At 57.8% G+C, this 20529-nt stretch overlaps 1 long non-coding RNA gene, 11 other non-coding genes and 1 pseudogene across 30 annotated transcripts in view; 12 read left to right on the top strand and 1 right to left on the bottom strand.

The window, feature by feature from the left end:
* The window catches only part of LOC129394052 (distal membrane-arm assembly complex protein 1-like), a 50062-nt pseudogene extending 49309 nt beyond the window's left edge, over positions 1 to 753 (bottom strand).
* A 271-nt stretch (positions 754 to 1024) lies between these two features.
* Positions 1025 to 1106, top strand: LOC112437265 (small nucleolar RNA SNORD115). The gene has a single exon (XR_003025901.1). It is a non-coding gene; the product is annotated as a small nucleolar RNA SNORD115 (small nucleolar RNA).
* Positions 1107 to 2933: 1827 nt separating this feature from the next.
* On the top strand, positions 2934 to 3015 carry LOC112437285 (small nucleolar RNA SNORD115). The gene has a single exon (XR_003025919.1). It is a non-coding gene; the product is annotated as a small nucleolar RNA SNORD115 (small nucleolar RNA).
* Positions 3016 to 5243: 2228 nt separating this feature from the next.
* On the top strand, positions 5244 to 5325 carry LOC112437269 (small nucleolar RNA SNORD115). Its single transcript, XR_003025905.3, has one exon. It is a non-coding gene; the product is annotated as a small nucleolar RNA SNORD115 (small nucleolar RNA).
* Positions 5326 to 7158: 1833 nt separating this feature from the next.
* LOC112437253 (small nucleolar RNA SNORD115) lies at positions 7159 to 7240 on the top strand. Its single transcript, XR_003025889.1, has one exon. It is a non-coding gene; the product is annotated as a small nucleolar RNA SNORD115 (small nucleolar RNA).
* A 1823-nt stretch (positions 7241 to 9063) lies between these two features.
* LOC112437278 (small nucleolar RNA SNORD115) lies at positions 9064 to 9145 on the top strand. The gene has a single exon (XR_003025913.1). It is a non-coding gene; the product is annotated as a small nucleolar RNA SNORD115 (small nucleolar RNA).
* A 1677-nt stretch (positions 9146 to 10822) lies between these two features.
* Positions 10823 to 10904, top strand: LOC112437237 (small nucleolar RNA SNORD115). The gene has a single exon (XR_003025873.1). It is a non-coding gene; the product is annotated as a small nucleolar RNA SNORD115 (small nucleolar RNA).
* A 1806-nt stretch (positions 10905 to 12710) lies between these two features.
* On the top strand, positions 12711 to 12792 carry LOC112437291 (small nucleolar RNA SNORD115). Its single transcript, XR_010110089.1, has one exon. It is a non-coding gene; the product is annotated as a small nucleolar RNA SNORD115 (small nucleolar RNA).
* A 1838-nt stretch (positions 12793 to 14630) lies between these two features.
* LOC112437257 (small nucleolar RNA SNORD115) lies at positions 14631 to 14712 on the top strand. The gene has a single exon (XR_003025893.1). It is a non-coding gene; the product is annotated as a small nucleolar RNA SNORD115 (small nucleolar RNA).
* Positions 14713 to 15955: 1243 nt separating this feature from the next.
* Positions 15956 to 16037, top strand: LOC112437243 (small nucleolar RNA SNORD115). Its single transcript, XR_003025879.1, has one exon. It is a non-coding gene; the product is annotated as a small nucleolar RNA SNORD115 (small nucleolar RNA).
* Positions 16038 to 17859: 1822 nt separating this feature from the next.
* On the top strand, positions 17860 to 17941 carry LOC112437247 (small nucleolar RNA SNORD115). The gene has a single exon (XR_003025883.1). It is a non-coding gene; the product is annotated as a small nucleolar RNA SNORD115 (small nucleolar RNA).
* A 244-nt stretch (positions 17942 to 18185) lies between these two features.
* Positions 18186 to 20529, top strand: part of LOC103784572 (uncharacterized) — a 40596-nt gene continuing 38252 nt past the window's right edge. For all 19 annotated transcript variants that reach the window (XR_008621154.2, XR_008621151.2, XR_008621160.2 and 16 more), the window contains exons 1-3: positions 18186 to 18230; positions 19607 to 19737; positions 20111 to 20154. This is a non-coding gene — a long non-coding RNA (uncharacterized LOC103784572). The remainder of the gene's footprint in view (positions 18231 to 19606; positions 19738 to 20110; positions 20155 to 20529) is intronic.
* Positions 19792 to 19872, top strand: LOC112437266 (small nucleolar RNA SNORD115). Its single transcript, XR_003025902.3, has one exon. It is a non-coding gene; the product is annotated as a small nucleolar RNA SNORD115 (small nucleolar RNA).

Raw genomic sequence — 20529 nt, 5'->3', positions numbered from 1 at the left:
CTAAAAATTATGTTTTAAAAAATACATAGAATCGGTAAGATGAGGAAAAAGCATAAAACGGTCAAAAACACTGGGATAATTCAAGGTTCATTTTGACAATGGTAATACAAATAGAAAAACTGACAGAAAATACATCTTACGTTAGAAAACATACAAGAGTAGTTGTATACAAACGAAGACACGTACCAAAAATAAGTTACAAAATATGAATGCATATACATAAAAAATGTAGTTTGAAACAATTCAAAAGTAAAATGATGCAAGACATTAAAATATTCACAAACACGCTCGAAAAATAAGAGCTGACGCCCAAATTAGACCAGTTCAACGGAAGTGTGGGGTGTGGTTGGGGATCCGCCGCAGAAATCACGTGGCGCCCAGGCCAAGGCTGCAATTTCCCATGCCGCTTGGAGAAGACGCCTGGGAGGGCTCCCACCATGCCCAGGGGCAGGCTATGTGACTGCCCGGTCTGCAGCTGTAAGTGGTTTCTGGGCCAGTCTCTTTGTCTGGTCATGACCTGGTTGGTGGCCCTAGCTTGTGCCGAGTGGTCCCGGAGTGGCCCAGGGGGTTGTGTGTGGGGAGCCAGCGTGGGCAGCGGAGGTGCTCCCTGGGGCCTGCAGTAGGGCACAGCCTCTGCATCTTGTGTGAGCCCAGTGACCCGCCTGTCCTGTCCTTCCAGGGTTGGGTGGCGGGGAGGGCCAAGGGTGTGCCCTGCGTCCGTGACGGGTCAGCGTTTCCAGCAAATGGGTCCATGGAGGGAGAGCATACCTGAGCCGGCGGGCTCTACCACCTTCATGAGGTTCTGTTTGGACACCTGTCCTACTCCTGTTCCCCCAGATGGTGACCACGGAGGAAGACTTGTGTTGGGCCCAGTGGCCCTCGGCCAGTGTCCGTCTGCCAGGTGCTAGCCCCCGGTGCGCTGAAGCTCAGGCCGTTCCTGGTGCCCTGGCCTCCTGCACTGAGCTGTGGTGAGCCCATCCGGGTCCTGCTGGATACATGGGCGGGGAGGGGGGTGCTCTGGGTTGGGTTGATGATGAGAACCTTATATTATCCTGAAGAGAGGTGATGACTTAAAAATCATGCTCAATAGGATTACGCTGAGGCCCAGCCTAGGTGAGAATTTTGGAAGAGGACGCTGGGATCCAGAGGCCCCCGACAGGGCCACTGTATTTTGGGCTGCAGACCTAGAGGCCCTGAAGGGCATCTGAAGGGGGCCCAAGCCTATCTCTGAGCTCCCCCGTGAGGCAGTCCAGGATCCCTGTGTGGGCATATGCTGGGGCTCTGGTTCCCTAGGGGCAGGGCATGTGGGTGGCTCCTTCCTGACCCCCATTTTCCCCTGTGTCTTTCAGTGAGCTCTTCTGCCCAGGCAGGCCCCCTGGCATTGACCGGCATAGGTGAGTGGATCCTGCTGGGGTCATGGGCCATGAGCCAGGCTGCTGGGGTCGCCAAGGGTCAGCCTTTGGGACAGGAGGGTTTCCTTAGGGAGCCAACCTGAATCCCCACTGGGGAGGGCTAAGTTCTCCAGGAGGGCAGCTTCATTGGGAGTCTGACCCAAGGAGGATATCTTCTCTAAAGCCCTGCAGTGGTGAGGGTGGTCCAGGCAGCAAAGGGTTCCTTCAACCCCACCCAGGACAGCGCCCAGCTGAGACTCAATGTGCAGGTCTGGCCATGAGGACTGCCCAGGTCACATAAGGGGGTCCATAGGAGCTCCGGGGCACCACAGGGGTCACACAGGAGCTCTCCTTCCCCAGAGAGGGGTGAGCGATTGGGCCTATGGGGTCAGGCCTTTGGAGATCAAGGATTGGGCCCCACCCATGAACCTGAATGGGACTGAGCCTTTGAGCAATGGACCATCCCAGTGGTGCCTCTGAGCCTAGTCGGGGGTGATGTGGCTTCAAGGGGGTTGGGTCAAGGCTGAGCTCTGGCCGGTGCCTGGTAGTGCTGCAGGCTGGCCCTGGGACTCGCTGGCTTTGGGCAAAGGGGCCAGCCCGTGTCCCACTGGGGGTCACCCCTTCCCTGTGGGCAACTAGCAGGAAGGGTGGCATCCTTAGCTGGGAAGGCCCACTGTCGAGGGTCCTGTCCAGGGAATTTGCCTCCCAGGCTTCTGATCCATGGACTCACCTCCAGGGTGGTGGGGTCTTGGGCCCAAGGAAAGGAGAAGATACCCTGTGTTCCCCGATTGGCTGAGTGTGGCTTGGCTCTGTGTTTGGGAGGTGTGTAGGGTATGAATGGGGACCCATCAGAGAACACACATGGCCCAGGGCCCCAGGTTATGATTTCCCATGCACACTTGGAGAGAACTCTGGGTGGGTGCCCTCCACTCCCAGGCACAGGCTATGCAACTGCCAGGTCTGCAGTGGCATGTGGCTTCCAGGTCAGCCTCCTTGGTTGGCCATGAGCAGGTTGGTTGCCCTGTCCTGTGCCCAGTGGTCTTGGAGTGGCCCAGGGGTCCTGCAGGGGAGCTGGTGTGGGTAGTGGAGGTGCTTGTGCGGCCTGCAATAGAGCACAGCCTAGGTGCCTTGCACGAGCTCAGTGACCCACCTGCCCTGTCCTAGTCCTAGCTCAGTGACCCACCCCCCCCTTGCAGTGATGGGGAGTACCAAGCGTCTCCTGCGTCTGTGATGGGTCAGTGTTCCCATCACATGGGTCCATGGAGGGAGAGCATGCATGAGCTGGCACCACCCACCACCTTCCCACTATGGAGGCATGAGGCCATGTTTGGACACATGTCTTCTTGTCCCCCCAGACAGTGAGCCTGGAGGAAGACTTGCCTTGGTCCCACTGTCCCTGGGCCAGTGTCCATCAGCCAGGTGCCCAGACCCCAGTGCGCTGAAGCTCAGCCCTCCCTGGCACTCTGGTCTCCTGTACTGAGCTGTGGTGAGCACATCCAGGTCCTGCTGGATGTTTGCATGGGGAGGGGCTTTCCCCGGGTTGGGTTGATGATGAGAAGCTTCTGTTTTCTTGAAGAGAGGTGATGACTTAAAAATCATACTCAATAGGATTATGCTGAGGCCCAGCCTAGGTGAGAATTTTGGGAGAGGATGCTGGGATCCCCGGCAGGAGGGATTTTGGGCTGGAGACCTGGAGGCCCTGAAGGGTATCTGCAGGGGCCCCAACCCTGTCTCTGCACTTGTCTGTGAGGCAGCCCAGTTTCCCTGTGTGGGCTTCGTGTCAGTGCTCTGGTTCCCTGGAGCAGGGCACGTGGGTGGCTCATCCCTGAAGTCACGTTCTCCCTTTGTGTCTTTCAGTGAGCTCTTCCGCCCATGAGGGCCCCCTGGCCTTGAGCAGCATAGGTGAGCGGATCCTGCTGGGCTCATGGACCAGGCCACATGGGGTCACTGAGGGTCAGCCTTCAGGACAGGAGGGATTCCTCAGGGAGACAACCTGAATCCCCACTGGTGAGGGATTGGTTCTCCAGGAGAGCCGCCTCCTTGGGAATCTGACCCAAGGAGGACACCTTCCCTGAAGCCCTGCAGGAGTGACAGTGGTCCAGGCAGGAAAGGGTTCCATTAGTCCCATGCAGGGCAGCTCCCAGCTGAGACTTGGTGCTAGGGTCTGGCCTCGAGGACTGCCCAGGCCACATGAGGCAGGGTCCCAGGCTGCTATTTCCAGTGCATGCTTGGAGAGGGAGCCTGGGTAGGCCCCCTCCCTGTGCAGGGGCAGGCTGTGCATCTGCTGGGGCTGCAGCGGTGCCTGCCTTCAGGACCAGCCTCCTTGGTTGGCCTGAGCTGGAGAGTGGCCTTGGCCCCACCCAGGGGTCACGGTGCAGCCCAGGAATTGCAGGGGAGTTGGCATGGGGAGTGGAGGTGCTCCAGGGTCTTGCAGTAGGGCACAGCCTGGGCATCTTGCTGGAGCCCAGTGACCAGCCTGCCCTATTTTCCAGGGTTCAGTGGCAGGGAGGACCAAGGGTCCCCCACGTCCATGACTATCACTGTTTCACATGGATCCCATCAGGTGGGTCCATGGAGGGAGAGCATGTGTGAGTCAGCACCCCCTGCCTCCTTTCCCACATGGAGGCATAAGGTTCTGTTTGGACACTTTTCCCTGTCTCTCCAGATGGTGACCCTGAAGGAGGACTTGTGTTGGGCCCAATGGCCTGGGGCCAGTGTCTGTCAGCCAGGTGCCCAGCCCCTGGCGCGCTGAAGTTTGGGCCCTTCCTGGTGCCCTGTTCTATCGGGGGAACCCGCCCCCAATAATTCAACGTAGGTCCTTTTCTATTTTCCCTAAGTGTCGGCCGGTCTGAGAAATAAAGGGAAAGAGTACAAAAGAAAGAAATTTTAAAGCTGGGTGTCCGGGGGAGACATCACATGTCGGCAGGTTCCATGATGCCACCCAAGCTGCAAAACCAGCAAGTTTTTATTAGTGATTTTCAAAGGGGAGGGAGTGTACAAATAGGGTGTGGGTCACAGAAATCACATGCTTCACAAGGCAATAAAATATCACAAGGCAATAAAATATCACAAGGCAAATGGGGGCAGAGCACCGGGGCCAAATTGAAATTGCTAATGAAGTTTCGGGCACACATTGTCATTGATAACATCTTATCAGGAGACAGGGTTTGAGAGCAGACAACCGGTCTGGCCAAAATTTATTAGGCAGGAATTTCCTCGTCCTAATAGGCCTAGGAGCGCTTCGGGAGACCGGGGCTTATTTCATCCCTTATCTTCAACTGTATAAGACAGACATTCCCAGAGCGGCCATTTTAGAGACCTCCCCCTAGGAAGGCATTCTCTTTCTCAGGGTTGTTCCTTGCTGAGAAAAATAATTCAGCAATATTTCTCCTATTCGCTTTTGTAAGAAGAGAAATATGGCTCTGTTCCGCCCGGCTCTCAGGCAGTCAGGCCTGATGGTTGTCTCCCTTGTTCCCTGAACATCGCTGTTATCCTGTTCTTTTTTCAAGGTGCCCAGATTTCATATTGTTTAAACACACATGTTTTACGAACAATTTGTGCAGTGAACGCAATCATCACAGGGTCCTGAGGCGAAATACATCCTCAGCTTACGAAGATGACGGGATTAAGAGATTAAAGTAAAGACAGGCATAGGAAATAATAAGAGTATTGATTTGGGAAGTGATAAATGTCCATGAAATCTTCACAATTTGTGTTCTTCTGCCATGGCTTCAGCAGGTCCCTCCGTTTGGGGTCCCTGACTTCCCTCAACACTGGTCTCTTCCACTGAGCCTTAGTGAGCCCATCTAGGTCCTGCTGGATGCATGTGTGGGGAGGGGGGTGCCCTGGGTTGGGTCAATGATGAGAACCTTATATTGTCCTGAAGAGAGGTGATGACTTAAAAATCATGCTTAGTAGGATTACGCTGAGGCCTAGCCTAGGTGAGAATGTTGGAAGAGGATACTAGATGCTGAGGTCCCTGGCTGAGCTACTGTATTTTGGGATGGAGATCTGGTGACTCTAAGGGCACCTGAAGGGCCAGACCCTGTCTCTATGCTCCTCCATGAGGCAGCCCAGGCTCCCTGTGCAGGCTTGCTGTTGGCACTCTGGTTCCCTGGGGTGGGACATATTGGTGGCTCCTCCCTGAGCCCTGTTCTCCCCTTGTGTCTTTCAGTGAGCTCTTCCGCCAAGGAGGGCCCGCTGGCATTGACTGGCATAGGTGAGTGGATCCTGCTGGTGTCATGGGCCATGGGCCAGGCCATGTGGGGTCACTAAGGGTCAGCCTTCAGGAAAGAAGGGTTTCCTCAGGGAGCCAAACTGAATCCCCACTGGGAAGAGATGGGTTCTCCAGGAGGGCGGCTTCCTGGGAATCAGGAACCAAGGAGGACGCCTTCCCTGAAGCCCTGCAGGGGTGACGGTGGTCCAGGCAGGAAAGGGTTCCTTCAATTCCACCCAGGGCAGCTCCCAGCTGAGTCTCGGTGCTCACATCTGGACTGCCCTGACTATGTGGGGGGCCACAGGGGCTCCGGGGTGTCTTGGGGGTCACAGAGATGTTCTTTGTCCCTGGAGAAAGGTGGGTGATCAGGCCCATGGAGTTGAGCAGTGGAGATTCAAGGATTGCACCTGACACATGGTCCTGAATGGAACCCACCCTGCTGAGCAATGGGCCATCCCATGGGCCTCTTCAAGCCTGAAGAGGGGTGGTGCTGTTTCACTGGGTTTAGGTCAAGGCTGAGCTCTGGCCGGTGCCTGGTGGTGCTGCAGTCCAGCTGTTGGACTCGTGGGCTTTGGGCCAGTGGGGCAGCCTGCATCCCTCTGGAAGTCACCCCTTCCCTGTGGCTGGAAGTTACCCCTTCCCAGTGGGCGAATGTGGGGAAGGGTCGCCTCCTGAAGTGAGAAGGCCCACTATTGAGGGTCCTGTCCTGGCAATTTGCTGCCCATGCTGCTTCTGAGCCATGGAGACACCTCCAGTGTGGTGGGATCTTGGGCCCAAGGAAGGGAGAAAACACTGTGACCCCCGATTAGCTGAGTGTGGCCAGGCTGTGTGTTTATGAGGTGTGAGGGGCATGGATGGAGACTCACCAGAGAAAGCATGTGGCCCTGGGACCCCAGGTCGTGGTTTCCAGTATGTGCCCAGATACAGCACATGGGTGGGTGCCCACCATGCACAGGGACTGGCTATGTGACTGCCAGCTGTGCAGCAGCATCAGGCATATGGGCCAGCCTCCTTGGTTGACAATGAACTGGTTGCTGGCCCTGGCCTGTGCCCAGTAGTCCTGGGGTGACCCTGGTGTCATACAGGGGAGCTGGCATGTGTAGTGGAGGTGCTTGTGGGGCTTGCAGTAGGGCACAGCCCTGGTTTCTAGCCTGAACCCAGTGACCTGCTTGTCCTATCCTTTCAGTGTTCGGTGGCGGAGAGAGCATCGGGTGCCCTGCATCCATGACGGGCAAGTATTCCACATGGATCTCATCACATGGGTCCATGGAAGGTGAGCATCCCTGAGCTGGCACACCACACCTTCTGTCCACATGGAGGGGTGAGGTTGTGTTTGGACACTTGTCCTCTTCCTGTTCCTTGAGATGGTGACCCCAGAGGAAGACATGCGTTGGGCCCGCTGTCCCTGGCCAGTGGCCATCAGCCAAGTGCCTAGCCCCTATTGCACTGAAACTCGGGCCCTTCCTGTCACCTTGGTCTCCTGCGTTGAGCTTGGGTGAGCCCATCCGGTTGCCACTGGATGCCTAGGCAGGGAGGGGGCTGCCCTGGGTTGGGTCGATGATGAGAACTTTATATTGTTCTGAAGAGAGGTGATGACTTAAAAATCATGCTCAATAGGATTACGCTGAGGCCCAGCCTAGGTGAGAATTTTGGAAGGGGACACTAGAATCCCGAGGTCCCCAGCAGGGCTGCTGTATTTTAGGCTGGATACCTCGAGGCCCTGAAGGGCACCTCATGGAGGGGTCCAATCCTGTCTGTGCTCCTCTATTAGGCACACCAGACTTTCTGTGTGGGCTTGGTGTCCACGCTCAGCTTCCCTGGGGTGGGACACGTTGGCGGCTCCTCCGTGAGCCCCATTATCCTCTGTGTCTTTCAGTGAGCTCTTCCCCCCAGCAGACCCCTGGGATTGACGAGCATAGGTGAGTGGATACTGCTGGTGTCATGGGCCATGAGCCAAGCTGCGTGGGGTCCCCAAGGGTCAGCCCTCGGGCCACCTGGGTTTCCTCAGGAGCTGATCTGAATCCCAACTGGGGATGTGTTCTCCAGGAGGGCAGCTTCCTTGGGAATCGGACATAAGGAGGAGGCCTTCTCTGAAGCCCCGCAGGGGTGGCAGTTGTCCAGGCAGGAAAGGGTTTCCTCAGCCCCACGCAGGGCAGTGCTCAGCTCAGACTTGGTGCTTGGGTCAGGCCTCTAACATGGCCAGGCCACATGAGGGGGGCAACAAGGGCTCTGGGGAGCCAAGGGCATCTCACGGGGGCTCTCCAACCCTGGAGAAGGGTGGGTGATTCGGTCCATGGGGTCAGGCCATGGAGATTCATGGATTGCAGCAAACCCAGGACCCTCAATGGGACTGACCCTATAAGCAGTGGGCCCTCCCAGTGGCACCTTTTTGAGCCATTTGTGGGGCGGCGCTGTTTCTCTGAAGTTGGGTCAAGACTAGCTCTGGCCAGTGCCTGATGGTGGTGCAATCCAGTCCTGGGACTCGTGGGCTCTGGGCCAAGGCTGCAGCCCATGTCCCGCTGGGGGTCACCCCTTCATTGTGGGCGAGTGGCAGTAATGTCCTCCTGAGTTGGGAAGGCCCGCAGTGGAAGGACCTTTCCTGGAAATTTGCAGTCCAGGCTGCTTCTCAGCCATTAGGACAACTCCAGTGGGTTGGGGGGCAGGGGCGGGTCTTAGGCCCAAAGAAAGGAGAAGATACCATATGTCTCCCGGTTGGCTGAGTGTGGCCCTGCTCTGTGTGTGGGAGGTGTTGTGTGGGGCATGGATTGGGACACACCAGAGAAAGCTTGTGGCCCTGGAGCCCCAGGCTGCGATTTCCATTGCACCTTGAGGAAAGGAGGGTGGGTGCCCTCCATGCACAGGGCAGACTGTGCAACTGCCAGGTAGGCAACAGCACGTGGTGTCCGGGCCAGTGTCCTTGGTTTGCTGTGAGCTGTTTGGTGTCCATGGCCCCTACCCAAGGGTCCAGATACCACCCGGGGTCATGCAGGGAGCTGGCACGGGCAATGGAGGTGCTCAAGGGGCCTGCAGTAGGGCACAGCCCAGGTGTCTTGCCTGAGCCCAGGAACCCACCTGCCCTGTCCTTCCATGGTTCAGTGGCTGGGAGAGCAAAGGGTTCCCCTGATCTATGACACATCAGTGTTTCCCATGGATCCCATCACATGGGTCCACGGAGAGAGAGCATGTGTGAGCTGGCACCCCCAACCCCATTCCCTGTATGGAGGCGTGAGCCCATGGTTGGACACATGTCCTCCTCCTGTCCCCCCAGATGGTGACTGTGGAAGAAGACTTGCTTTGGGACCGCTGGCCCCAGGCCAGTGGTTGTCATCCAGGTGCCCAGCCCTTGGTGCACTTGAGCTCAAGCCCTTCCTGGTGCCCTGGCCTCCTGCCCTAAGCTGTGGTGAGCCCATCCAGGTCCCACTGGATGCATGCATGGGGAGGAGGGTGCCCTGGGTTGGATTGATGATGAGAACCTTATATTGTCCTGAAGAGAGGTGATGACTTAAAAATCATGCTCAATAGGATTACGCTGAGGCCCAGCCTTGGTGAGAATTTTGGAAGAGGATGCTGAGATCCCAAGGTCTCTGGCAGGGCCGCTGTATTTTGGGCTGGAGACCTGGAGGCCCTGAAGGGCATCTTAGGGGTGCCCGACCCCATCTCTGCGCTCCTCCTTGAGGCAGCCCAGGCTCCCTTGCGGGCTTGGTGTCAGCCCTCCAGTTCCCCGGGGTTGAGGCACATTGGAGGCTCCTTCCTGAGCCCCCATTCTCCCCTGTGTCTTTCAGCGAGCTCTTCTGCCCAGGGGGACCCCTGGCCTTAAGTGGGATAGGTAAGTGGATCCTGCTGGGGTCGTGGACCATGAGCCAGGTCGCTTTGGGTCACTGAGAGTCACCCTTCAGGCCACGAGGGATTCCTCAGGGAGCCCATCTGAAACCCACCAGGGACGGATGGTTTCTCCAGGAGGACAGCTTCCTTGGAAGTCGGTCCCAAGAAGGATGCCTTCCCTGAAGCCATGCAGAGATGATGGACGTCCAAGCAGGAAGGGCTTCCTTCAACTCAACGCAGTGCACATCCTAGCTGAGACTCAGTGCACAAGTCAGGCCTGGAGGACTTCCCAGGCCACATGAGGGGGTCCACAGGGTCTCCGGGGGCCACGGGTGTTATGAGGGTGCTCTCTGTCCCCGAGGCTTGCAGAGGGGCAGGGTGTGGGTGATCGGACTTATGGAATCAGGCTGTGAAGATTCAAGGATTGGGCCCAACCCATGGCCCAGCATGGACCGAACCTGTAGAGCAATGGGCCATCCCGGTGGTGCATCCTTGAGCCTTGTGGGGGCGGTGTGGCCTTAGTGGGGTTGGGTCAAGCCTGACCTCTGGCCTTCACCTGGTGGTGCTGCAGGCTGGCCCTGGGAATTTGGGCTTTCGGCCAAGGGTGCAGTCTGTGTCCCGCTAAAGGTCACCCCTCCCCAAAGTGGAGTGGCCAGAAGGATGGCATCTTGTGGTAGAAGTCCCACTGTCAAGGGTCCTGTCCTGGCAATTTGTTGCCCAGGCTGCTTCTAAGCCATGGGTTCACCTCCAGAGTGGCGGGGTCTTGAGCCGAAGGAAAGGGGAAGACATCATGTGTTCCCTGATTGACTGAGCATGGCCTGGCTCTGCGTTTGGAGGTGTGCGGTGCACGAATGGGGACCCATCAGAGAAGGCATGTGGCCCTGGGGCTCCAGGATTTGATTTCTGGTGTGAGCTTTTAAAGGGGGTCTGTAGTGGCACGTAGCATTCATGTCAGCCTACTTGGTTTGCTCTGAGCTTGTTGGTGGTCCTGGCCCTGCCCAGTGGTCCCATTGTGGCATAGACTCATGTGGGGGAGCTGTGGCAAGGAGGACCAAGGGTTCCCCACATTCATGATCATCACTGTTTACATGGATCCCATCTCTTGAGTCCATGGAGGGAAAGCATGTGTGAGCCAGCACCCCCTGCCCACTTTCCTGCATGGAGGCATGAGGCCGTATTTCTATACGTGTCCCCCACCCCTCCAGATGGTGACCCCAGAGGAAGACGTGCATTGGGTCCGCTGGCCCCAGGCCAGTGTCTCTCAGCCATGTGCTCAACACCTGGTGAGCTGAAGCTCAGGGCCTTCCTGGCATCCTGGTCTCCTGCACTGAGCTGTGGTGAGCACATCTGGGTTCCTCTGGATACGTGTGCAGGAAGGGGGATGCACTGGGTTGGGTCAATGATGAGAACCTTATATTGTCCTGAAGAGAGGTGATGACTTAAAAATCATGCTCAATAGGATTACGCTGAGGCCCAGCCTAGGTGAGAATTTTGGAAGAGGATGCTGGGATCCCAAGTTCCCCAGCATGGCCACTGTATTTTAGGCAGGAGACCTTGAGGCTCTGAACGGCATCTCCGGGGGGCACAACCCTGGCTCTGGGCTCCTCTGTGAGGCAGCCCAAGTTCCCTGTGCAGGCTTGGGCTCTGGTTCCCTGAGCCCCCATTCTCCCTTGTGTGTTTCAGTGAGCTCGTCCTCCTAGGTGGGGCCCCCAGGCATTGACCGGCATAGGTGAGTGGTCCTGCTGGGGTCATGGGTCATCAGCAGGTTGGAGTCACCAAGGGTCAGCCTTTGAGACAGGAGGGTTTCCACAGGCAGCCGACCTGAATCCACACCATGGAGGGATAGATTGGTCCTCCAAGAGGGCTGTTTTTTTTCGGAATCAGACCCAAGGAGGATACCTTCCCTGCAGCCCTGCGGGGATGACGGTGGTCCAGGCAGGGAAGGGTTCCTTCAGTCTCACGCAGGTCAGCTCCCAGCTGAGTCTCAGTGCATTGGTCTGGCCTCCAGGACTGACCAGGCCACGTGAGGGGGGCAACAGGGGCTTCGGGATGCAGTGGGGTCACAAAGGATCTCTCCATCCCCAGAGAAAGGTGGGCATAGAACCCATGGATTCGAGCTGCAGAGATTCAAGAATCGCACACGAATTATTGCCCTGAATGGGACCGACCCTGTTGAGCAATGTCCCATCCCAGGGCACCTCTTTGAGCCTGAAGGGGGTGGTGCTGTTTCCCTAGGTTTGGGTCAAGGCTGAGCTCTGGCCAGTGCCTGGTGGTGCTATAGTCCTGTCATGGACTCGTTAGCTTTACGCCAAGGGGTCAGCCCACGTCCTACTGGGGATCTCCCCTTCCCTGTGGCTGGAAGTCACCCCTTCCCCATTGGCAAGTGTCAGGAAGGGTGACCTCCTGAGGTGGAAGGCCTGTTGAGGGTCTTGTCCCTGGAATATGGCACCCATGCTGCTTCTGAGCCATGGGGTCACCTCCAGGGTAGCGTGTCTTGGGCCCAAGGAAAGGAGAAGTCACCATGTGTCCCCCGATTAGCCAAGTGCGGCCCTGCTCTGTGCTTAGGAGGTGTGTGGGGCATGGATGTGGACCCACCAGAGAAAGCATGTGGCCCAGGGACCCCAGGTTGCAATTTCTAGGACATGCTGGGATAGGGCACCTGTGTGGGTGCCCACAGTGCACAGGGATAGGCTATGTGACTTGCAGGTCTGCAGCGGCATCTGGCATCCAGGCCAGCCTCCTTGGTGGGCCGTGAACTGAATGGTGGCGCTGGCCTGTGCCCAGTAGATCTGGTATGACCCTGGGGTCGTGTGGGGGAGCCGGCATGGGCAGTGGAGGTGCTTATGGGACCTGCAGTAGGACACAGTCGGGGCTTCTTGCCCAAGCCCAGTGACCCACTTGCCCTGTCCTTCCAGGGTGCGGTGGCTGAGAGAGCTTTTGTTGCCCTGTGTCCATGACGGGCCAGTGTTCTACATGCATCCCATCACATGGATCCATGGAGGGTGAGCATCCCTGGGATGACACACCCCACCTTCTGCCCCCATGGAGGGGTGAGGTTGTGTTTTCACACCTGTCTTACTCCTGTTTCCCCAGATGTTGAGCCCAGAGGAAGACTTGCACTGGGCCCAATGGCCCCAGGTCAGCGTCCGTCAGCCAGGTGTCCAGCCCCTGGTGCACTGAAGATCGGGCCCTTCCTGGTGCCCTGGTCTCCTGCATTGAGCTGTGGTGAGCACATCCGGATCCTGCTGGATGCGTGTGCGGGGAAGGGGGTGCCCTGGGTTGGGTCAATGAGAACCTTATATTGTCCTGAAGAGAGGTGATAACTTAAAAATCATGCTCAATAATAGGATTACGCTGAGGCCCAGTCTAGGTGAGAGGTTTGGAAGAGGATGCTGGGATTCTGAGGTCCCCAGGAGGGCCCCTGTATTTTTGGCTGGAGACCTGGAGGCCCTGAAGGGCATCTTGTGGGTGCCCAACCCTGTCTCTGCACTCCTCCTTGAGGCAGCCCAGACTCCCTGTGCAGGCTTGGTGTCAGCCCTCCAGTTCCCTGGGTTTGAGGTACATGGGAAGCTCCTTTCTGAGCCCCATTCTCCTCTTGTGTCTTTCAGTGAGCTCTTCCACATGGAGGACACCTGTCATTGACTGGCATAGGTGAGTGGCTGGCATCATGGGCCATGAGCCAGGCCACGTGAGGTCGCCAAGGGTCAGCCTTCGGGAAAGAAGGGTTTCCTCAGGGAGCCAACCTGAATCCCCACTGGGAAGAGATGGGTTCTCCAGGAGGGCGACTTCCTGGGAAACAGGAACCAAGGAGGTCCCCTTCCCTGAAGCCCTGCAGGGGTAACGGTGGTCCAGGCAGGAAAGGGTTCCTTCAGTTCCACCCAGGGCAGCTCCCAGCTGAGGCTCGGTGCTTGCGTCTGGACTTAAGGACTGCCCTGGCCATATGAGGGGTGCCACAGTGGCTCTGGGGTGCCATGGGGTCACACAGGCACTCTCTGTCCCTGGAGAAAGGTGAGTGATTGGGCCCATGGAGTTGAGCTGTTGAGATGCAAGTTTCGCACCTGACACATGGCCCTGAATGGGACCCACCCTGTTGAGCAATGGGCCATCCCATGGGCCTCTTCGAGCCTGAAGGGGGGCGGTGCTGTTTCACTGGGTTTAGGTCAAGGCTGACCTCTGGCCGCCACCTGGTGGTGCTGCAGTCCAGCCCTTGGACTCGTGGGCTTTGGGCCAAGGGGGCAGCCTGCGTCCCACTGAAAGTCACCCCTTCCCTGTGGCTGGAAGTTATCCCTTCCTCATGGGCGAGTGTTGGGAAGGGTGGCCTCCTGAAGTGGGAAGGCCCGCTATTGAGGGTCTGCTCCTGGCAATTTGCTGCCCATGCTGCTTCTGAGCCATGGAGTCACCACCAGTGTGGTGGGGTCTTGGACCCGAAGAAAGGAGAAGACACTGTGCCCCCCGATTAGCTGAGTGTGGCCAGGCTGTGTGTTTGCGAGGTGTGAAGGGCATGGATGGAGACTCACCAGAGAAAGCATGTGGCCCTGGGGCCCCAGGTTGTGGTTTCCAGTATGTGCTTGGATATGGCACATGGGTGGGTGCCCACCATGCACAGGGACTGGCTATGTGACTGCCAGTTGTGCAGCAGCATCAGGCATACGGGCCAGCCTCCTTGGTTGACCATGAACTGGTTGCTGGCCCTGGCCTGTGCCCAGTAGTCCTGGGGTGACCCTGGTGTCATGTAGGGGAGCTGGCATGTGTAGTGGAGGTGCTCGTGTGGTCTGCAGTAGGGAGCAGCCCTGGCTTCTAGCCTGAGCCCAGTGACCTGCTTGTCCTATCCTTTCAGGGTTCAGTGGCGGAGAGAGCATCAGGTGGCCCACGTCTGTGATGGGCCAGTATTCCACATGGATCTCATCACATGGGTCCATGGAAGGCGAGCATCCCTGAGCTGGCACACCCCACCTTCTGCCAGCATGGAGGGGTGATGTTGCATTTGGCACCTGTCCTCTTCCTGTTCCTCGAGATGGTGACCCCAGAGGAGGGCTTGCATTGGGCCCACTGTCCCCGGGCCAGTGGCCATCAGCCGGGTGCCTAGCCCCTGTTGCACTGAAGCTCAGGCCCTTCCTGTTGCCCTGGTCTCCTGCATTGAGCTTGGGTGAGCCCATCCGGTTGCCACTGGATGCCTAAGCAGGGAGGGGGTTCCCTGGGTTGGGTCGATGATGAGAACCTTACATTGTTCTGAAGAGAGATGATGACTTAAAAATCATGCTCAATAGGATTACGCTGAGGCCCAGCCTAGGTGAGAATTTTGGAAGAGGACGCTGGGATCCCTAGGTCCCTGGCAGGGCCACTGTATTTTGGGCTGGAGACCTGGAGTCCTTGAAGGGCATCTGGAGGGGGCCCAAACCTGTCTCTACGTTCCTCCATGAGGCAGTCCAGGCTCCCTGTGCGAGCTTCGTGTCGGTGCTCAGATTCCCCTTGGTGGTGCATGTGGGTGGCTCATCCCTGAGCCCCTGTTCTCCCCTTGTGTCTTTCAGTGAACTCGTTCGCCCAGGAGGACCCCTGGCCTTGAGCAGCATAGGTCAGTGGATCCTGCTGGGGTCATGGGCCATGGACCAGGCCACGTGGGGTCACTGAGGGTCAGCTATCAGGACAGGAGGGATTCCTCAGGGAGACAACCTGAATCCCCACTGGTGAGGGATTGGTTCTCCACAAGGGCCGCCTCCTTGGGAATCTGACCCAAGGAGGACACCTTCCCTGAAGTGCTACAGGAGTGACATTGGTCCAGGCAGGAAAGGGTTCCATTAGTCCCATGCAGGTCAGCTCCCAGCTGAGACTCGGTGCTAGGGTCTGGCCTTGAGGACTGCCCAAGCCACATGAAGGTGGCCCCAGGCTGTGATTTTTGGTGCGTGCTTGGAGAGGGAGTCTGGGCACCCTCTCTGCACAGGGGCAGGCTGTGCGTCTGCCAGGTCTACAGTGGCGCCTAGCTTCAGAGCAAGCCTCCTTGGTTGGCCTTAGCTGGTTGGTGGCCCTGGCTCCTACCCAGGGGTCACAATGCAGCCTAGGAAGTGCAGGGAAGCCGGCTTGGACAGTGGAGGTGCTCCAGGGGCCTGCGGTAGGGCACAGCCTGGGCATCTTGCCTGAGCCTAGTTACTCGCCTGTCCTGTCCTTCCAGGGTTTGGTGGTGGGGAGATACAAGGGTTCCCCAGGTCCATAACTGTCCTCGTTTCACATGGATCCCATCACATGAGTCCATGGACGTAGAGCATGTGTAGCCAGCAGCCCCTCCCCGCTTTCCTGCATGGAATCTTAAGGCCCTATTTGGACACCTTTCCCCGTCCCTCCAGATGGTGAGCACAGAGGAAGAATTGCGTTAGGCCCTTTGGCCCCGGACCAGTGTCTGTCAGCCACGTGCTCAGCCTCCCGTGCGCTAAAGCTCAGGTCCTTCCTGTCATCCTGGTATCCTGCACTGAGGTGTGGTGAGTCCATCCAGGTCCCTCTGGATGTGTGAGTGGGGATGGAGGTGTCCTGGGTTGGGTCAATGATGAGAACTTTATATTGTCCTGAAGAGAGGTGATGACTTAAAAATCATGCTCAATAGGATTACGCTGAGGCCCAACTTAGGTGAGAATTTTGAAAGAGGATGCTGGGAATCACAAGGTCCCCGGCAGGACCACTGTATTTTAGGCAGGAGACCTCGAGGCCCTGAAGGGCATATCATGGAGGGGTACCCAACCCAGTCTGTGCTCCTCCATTAGGCACACCAGGCTTCCTGTGTGGGCTTGGTGTCTGCACTCAGTTTCCCCGGGAGTGGGACACATTGGTGGCTCCTTCCTGAGTCGCATTCTCCTCTGTGTCTTTCAGTGAGCTCTTCCCCCAAGCAGGCCCCCTGGGATTGACTGGCAAAGGTGAGTGGATACTGCTCGTGTCATGGGCCATGAGCCAAGCTGCGTGGGGTCCCCAAGGGTCAGCCCTTGGGTCACCTGGGTTTCCTCAGGAGCTGATCTGAATCCCGACTGGGGATGTGTTCTCCAGGAGGGCAGCTTCCTTGGGAATCCGACACAAGGAGGAGGTCTTCTCTGAAGCCCTGCAGGGGTAGTGGTGGTCCAGGCAGGAAAGGGTTTCCTCAGCTCCACACAGGACAGTGGAGCTGGGCAGTGCTCAGCTCAGACTTGGTGCTCAGTTCAGGCCTCTAGGATGGCCAGGCCACATGACGGGGGCCACAAGGGCTCCAGGGCACCACAGACATCTCACGGGGGCTCTCCAACCCTGGAGAAGGGTGGGCAATTTGGCCCATTGGGTCGGGCCATGGAGCTTCAAGGATTGCACCAAACCCATATCCCTCAATGGGACAGACCCTATTAAGCAATGGGCCATCCCAGTGGCACCTCTTTGAGCCATGTGGTGGGTTGCGCTGTTTCTCTGAGGTTGGGTCAAGACTAGCTCCGGCCAGTGCCTGATGGTGGTGCAGTCCAGTCCTGGGACTCGTGGGCTTTGGGCCAAGGGTGCAGCCCGTGTCCCACTGGGGATCACCCCTTCCTTATGAGGGAGTGGTGGGAAGGGCATCCTCCTGAGGTAGGAAGGCCCGCTGTGGAAGGAACTTTCCTGGAATTTGCAGTCCGGGCTGCTTCTGAGCCATGAGGTCAACTCCGGGGTGGCGGGGTCTTGGGCCCAAGGAAAGGAGAAGACACCATATGTCTCCCGATTGGTTGAGTATGGCTCCACTCTGTGTGTGGGAGGTGTTGTGTGGGGCATGGATTGGGACCCACCAGAGAAAGCTCGTGGCGCTGGAACCCCAAGCTGCGATTTCCAGTGCACCTTGGGAAGGGGACTGGGTTCTCGCCCTCCATGCACAGGGCAGGCTGTGCAGCTGACAGGTTGGCAGTGGTGCGTGGCATCAGGGCTGGCGTCCTTGGTTCGCTGTGAGCTGGTTGGTGTCCTTGACTCCTGCCCAGGAGTCCCAGTGCTGCCTGGGGTCATGAGGGGAGCCAGCGTGGGCAAGGGAGGCCTGCAGTAGGGCACAGCCCATGTGTCTTGCCTGAGCCCAGGAACCTGCCGGCCCTGTTCTTCCATGGTTCGGTGGCTGGGAGGGCAAAGGGTCCCCCACGTCTGAGACACATCAATGTTTCACATGGATCTCATCGCATGGGTCCATAGAGAGAGAGCAAGCGTGAGCTGACACCCCCCACCCCCTTCCCTGTATAGAGGTCTGAGCCCCTGGTTGGACACATGTCTTCCTCCTGTCCCCCCAGATGGTGTCTGTGGAGGAAGACTTGCCTTTGGGTTGCTGGCCCCAGGCCAGTGGTTGTCATCCAGGTGCCCAGCCTTGGTGCACTGAAGCTCAGGCCCTTCCTGGTGCTCTGGTCTCCTGCACTGAGCTGTGGTGAGCACATCCGGGTCCCACTGGATGGGTGTGTGTGGTTGGGGGTACCCTGGGTTGGGTCGATGATGAGAACCTTATATTGTCCTGAAGAGAGATGATGACTTAAAAATCATGCTCAATAGGATTACGCTGAGGCCCAGCCTAGGTGAAAATTTTGGAAGAGGATGTTGGGATCCCATGGTCCCCAGCAGGGCCATGATATTTTGGACTGGAGACCTGGAGGCCGTGAATGGCATCTCAGGGATGACCAACCCTGTCTCTGTGCTCATCCCGGAGGCAGCCCAGCCTCCCTGTGCGGGCTTGGTGTCGGCCCTCCAGTTCCCCGGGGGCATCACACGTTGGAGGCTCCTTCCTGAGCCCCTGTTCTCCCCTGTGTCTTTCAGTGAACTCTTCTGCCCAGGCGAGCCCCTGGCCTTGAGCGGGATAGGTAAGTGGATCCTGCTGGGGTCATAGGCCATGAGCCAGGCAGCTTTGGGTCACTGAGGTCACCCTTCAGGCCAAGAGGGATTCCTCAGGGACCCAACCTGGAACCACCAGAGACAGGTGGTTTCTCCAGGAGGGCGGCTTCCTTGGAAGTCTGTCCCAAGAAGGACACTTTCTCTGAAGTCATGCAGAAATGATGGAGGTCCAGGCAGGAAAGGGTTCCTTCAACCCAACGTAGTGCATGTCCTAGCTGAGACTCATTGCATGAGTCAGGCCTGGAGCACTGCCCAGACCACATGAGGGGGTTCACAGTGTCTTCGGGGGCCACGGGTGTTATACAGGATCTCTTGGTCCCCAAGGCTTGTTAGGGGGGTAGGGTGAGGGCGATCGGGCTTATGGAGTCAAGCAGTGAAGATTCAAGGATCGGGCCCAACCCATGGCCCAGAATGGACCAACCCTGTGGAGCAATGGGCCATCCCAGTGGTGCCTCCTTGGGCCTGGTGGGGGTGGTGTGGCCTCAGTGGGGTTGGGTCAAGGCTGAGCTCTGGCCTTCACCTGATGATGCTGCAGGCTGGCCCTGGGAATTGTAGACTTTGGGCCAAGGGTGCAACCCGCATCCCGCTAAAGGTCACCCCTCCCTGAAGTGGAGTGGCCAGAAGGGTGGGATTGTGTTATGGAAGGCCCAATGTCAAGGGTCCTGTCCTGGCAATTTGCTGCCCAGGCTGCTTCTGAGACATGGGGTCATCTCCAGGGTGGCATGTTTTTCAGCCAAAGAAAAGGAGAGGGCATCACATGTCCCCTGATTGGACGAGTGTGGCCTGGCTCTGTGTTTGGGAGGTGTGTGGTGCATGAATGGGGACCCACCAGAGAAGGCACATGGCCCTAGGGACCCAGGATGCGATTTCCTGTGTGAGCTCGTAGAGGTCACCTAGATTGGTGCATTCCATGCCCAGGGGCAGGCTATGTGACTGCCAGGTCTGCAGTGGCACATGGTGTCCAGGCGAGCCTCCTTGGTTTGCCGTGAGCTGGTTGGTGGCCCTGACTGGTGCCCAGTGGTCCTGGTGCGGCCCTGGGGTCATGCGGGGGAGCTGATGTCGGCAGGGGAGGTGCTCTCCGGGCCTGCCATAGGGTGTGGCCCACCGTAGGTGCAGCCCGGGGGTTCTTGCCTGAGCGCAGTGACCCACCTGCCCTGTCCTTCTAGGGTTTGGTGATGGGGAGGGTCAAGGGTCCCCCGCATTCATGATGAGTCAGTGTTCCCCATGGATCCCATCACATGGGTCCATGGAGGGTGAGGATGGGTGAGCCGGCACACCCTGCACACTTCCCTGCCTGGAGGGGTGAGGCCCTGTTTGGACCCATGTCCTCCACCTGTTCCCTCAGATGGTGAGCCCCGAGGAAGAATTGCTTTGGGCCTCCTGGCCCTGGGCCAGTGTCCATCAGCCAGGCGCCCAGCCCCCGGTGCACTGAAGCTCAGGCCCTCCTGGTGCCCTGGTCTCCTGCACTGAGCTGTGGTGAGCACATCTGGGTTCCTGTAATGCCTGTGTGGGGAGGGGTTGCCCTGGGTTGGGTCGATGATGAGAACCTTATATTGTCTGAAGAGAGGTGATGACTTAAAAATCATGCTCAATAGGATTACGCTGAGGCCCAGCCTAGGTGACAATTTTGGAGGAGGATGCTGGGAATTACCTGGCAGGACCACTGTATTTTGGGCTAGAGACCTGGAGGCTCTGAGGGCATCTGGAGGGTGCCCATCCCTGTCTCTGCGCTCCTCCGTAAGGCAGCCTAGGCTCACTATGTGGACTTGGTATTGGCGCTCCTGTTACCCAAGGGTGGGGCACTTTGGCATCTCCTCCCTGAGCCCCCATTCTCCCCTGTGTCTTTCAGTGAGCTCTTCTGTCCAGCAGACCCCCTGGCATTGACCAGCATAGGTGAGTGAATCCTGGTGGCGTCATGGGTGATGAGTCAGACTGTGTTGGGTCACCAAGTATCAGTCTTCAGGTAGGAGGGTACCCTCAGGGAGTCGACCTGAATTTCCACCGTGGAGAGATGGGTTCATCCTCCAGGAGGGTGGCTTCCTGGGGAATCAGACCCAAGATGATGCCTTCCCTGAGGCCTTGCAGGGATGATGGTGGTCCAGTCTGGAAAGGGTTTCTTCAGTCTCATGCAGGGCAGCTCCCAGTTGACACTTGGTGCACGAGTCTGTCCTCGAAGACTGCCCAGGACAAAATGAGCAGGACAACAGGGGCTCCGGGGTGGCACAGGGATCATGCGCGGGCTCTCCTTCCCCAGAAAGGGGTGGGTGA

Source organism: Pan paniscus, chromosome 16, assembly GCF_029289425.2.
Source record: "Pan paniscus chromosome 16, NHGRI_mPanPan1-v2.0_pri, whole genome shotgun sequence".
NCBI lineage: Eukaryota > Metazoa > Chordata > Mammalia > Primates > Hominidae > Pan > Pan paniscus.
This window is presented reverse-complemented; position numbering and strand designations above follow the sequence as displayed.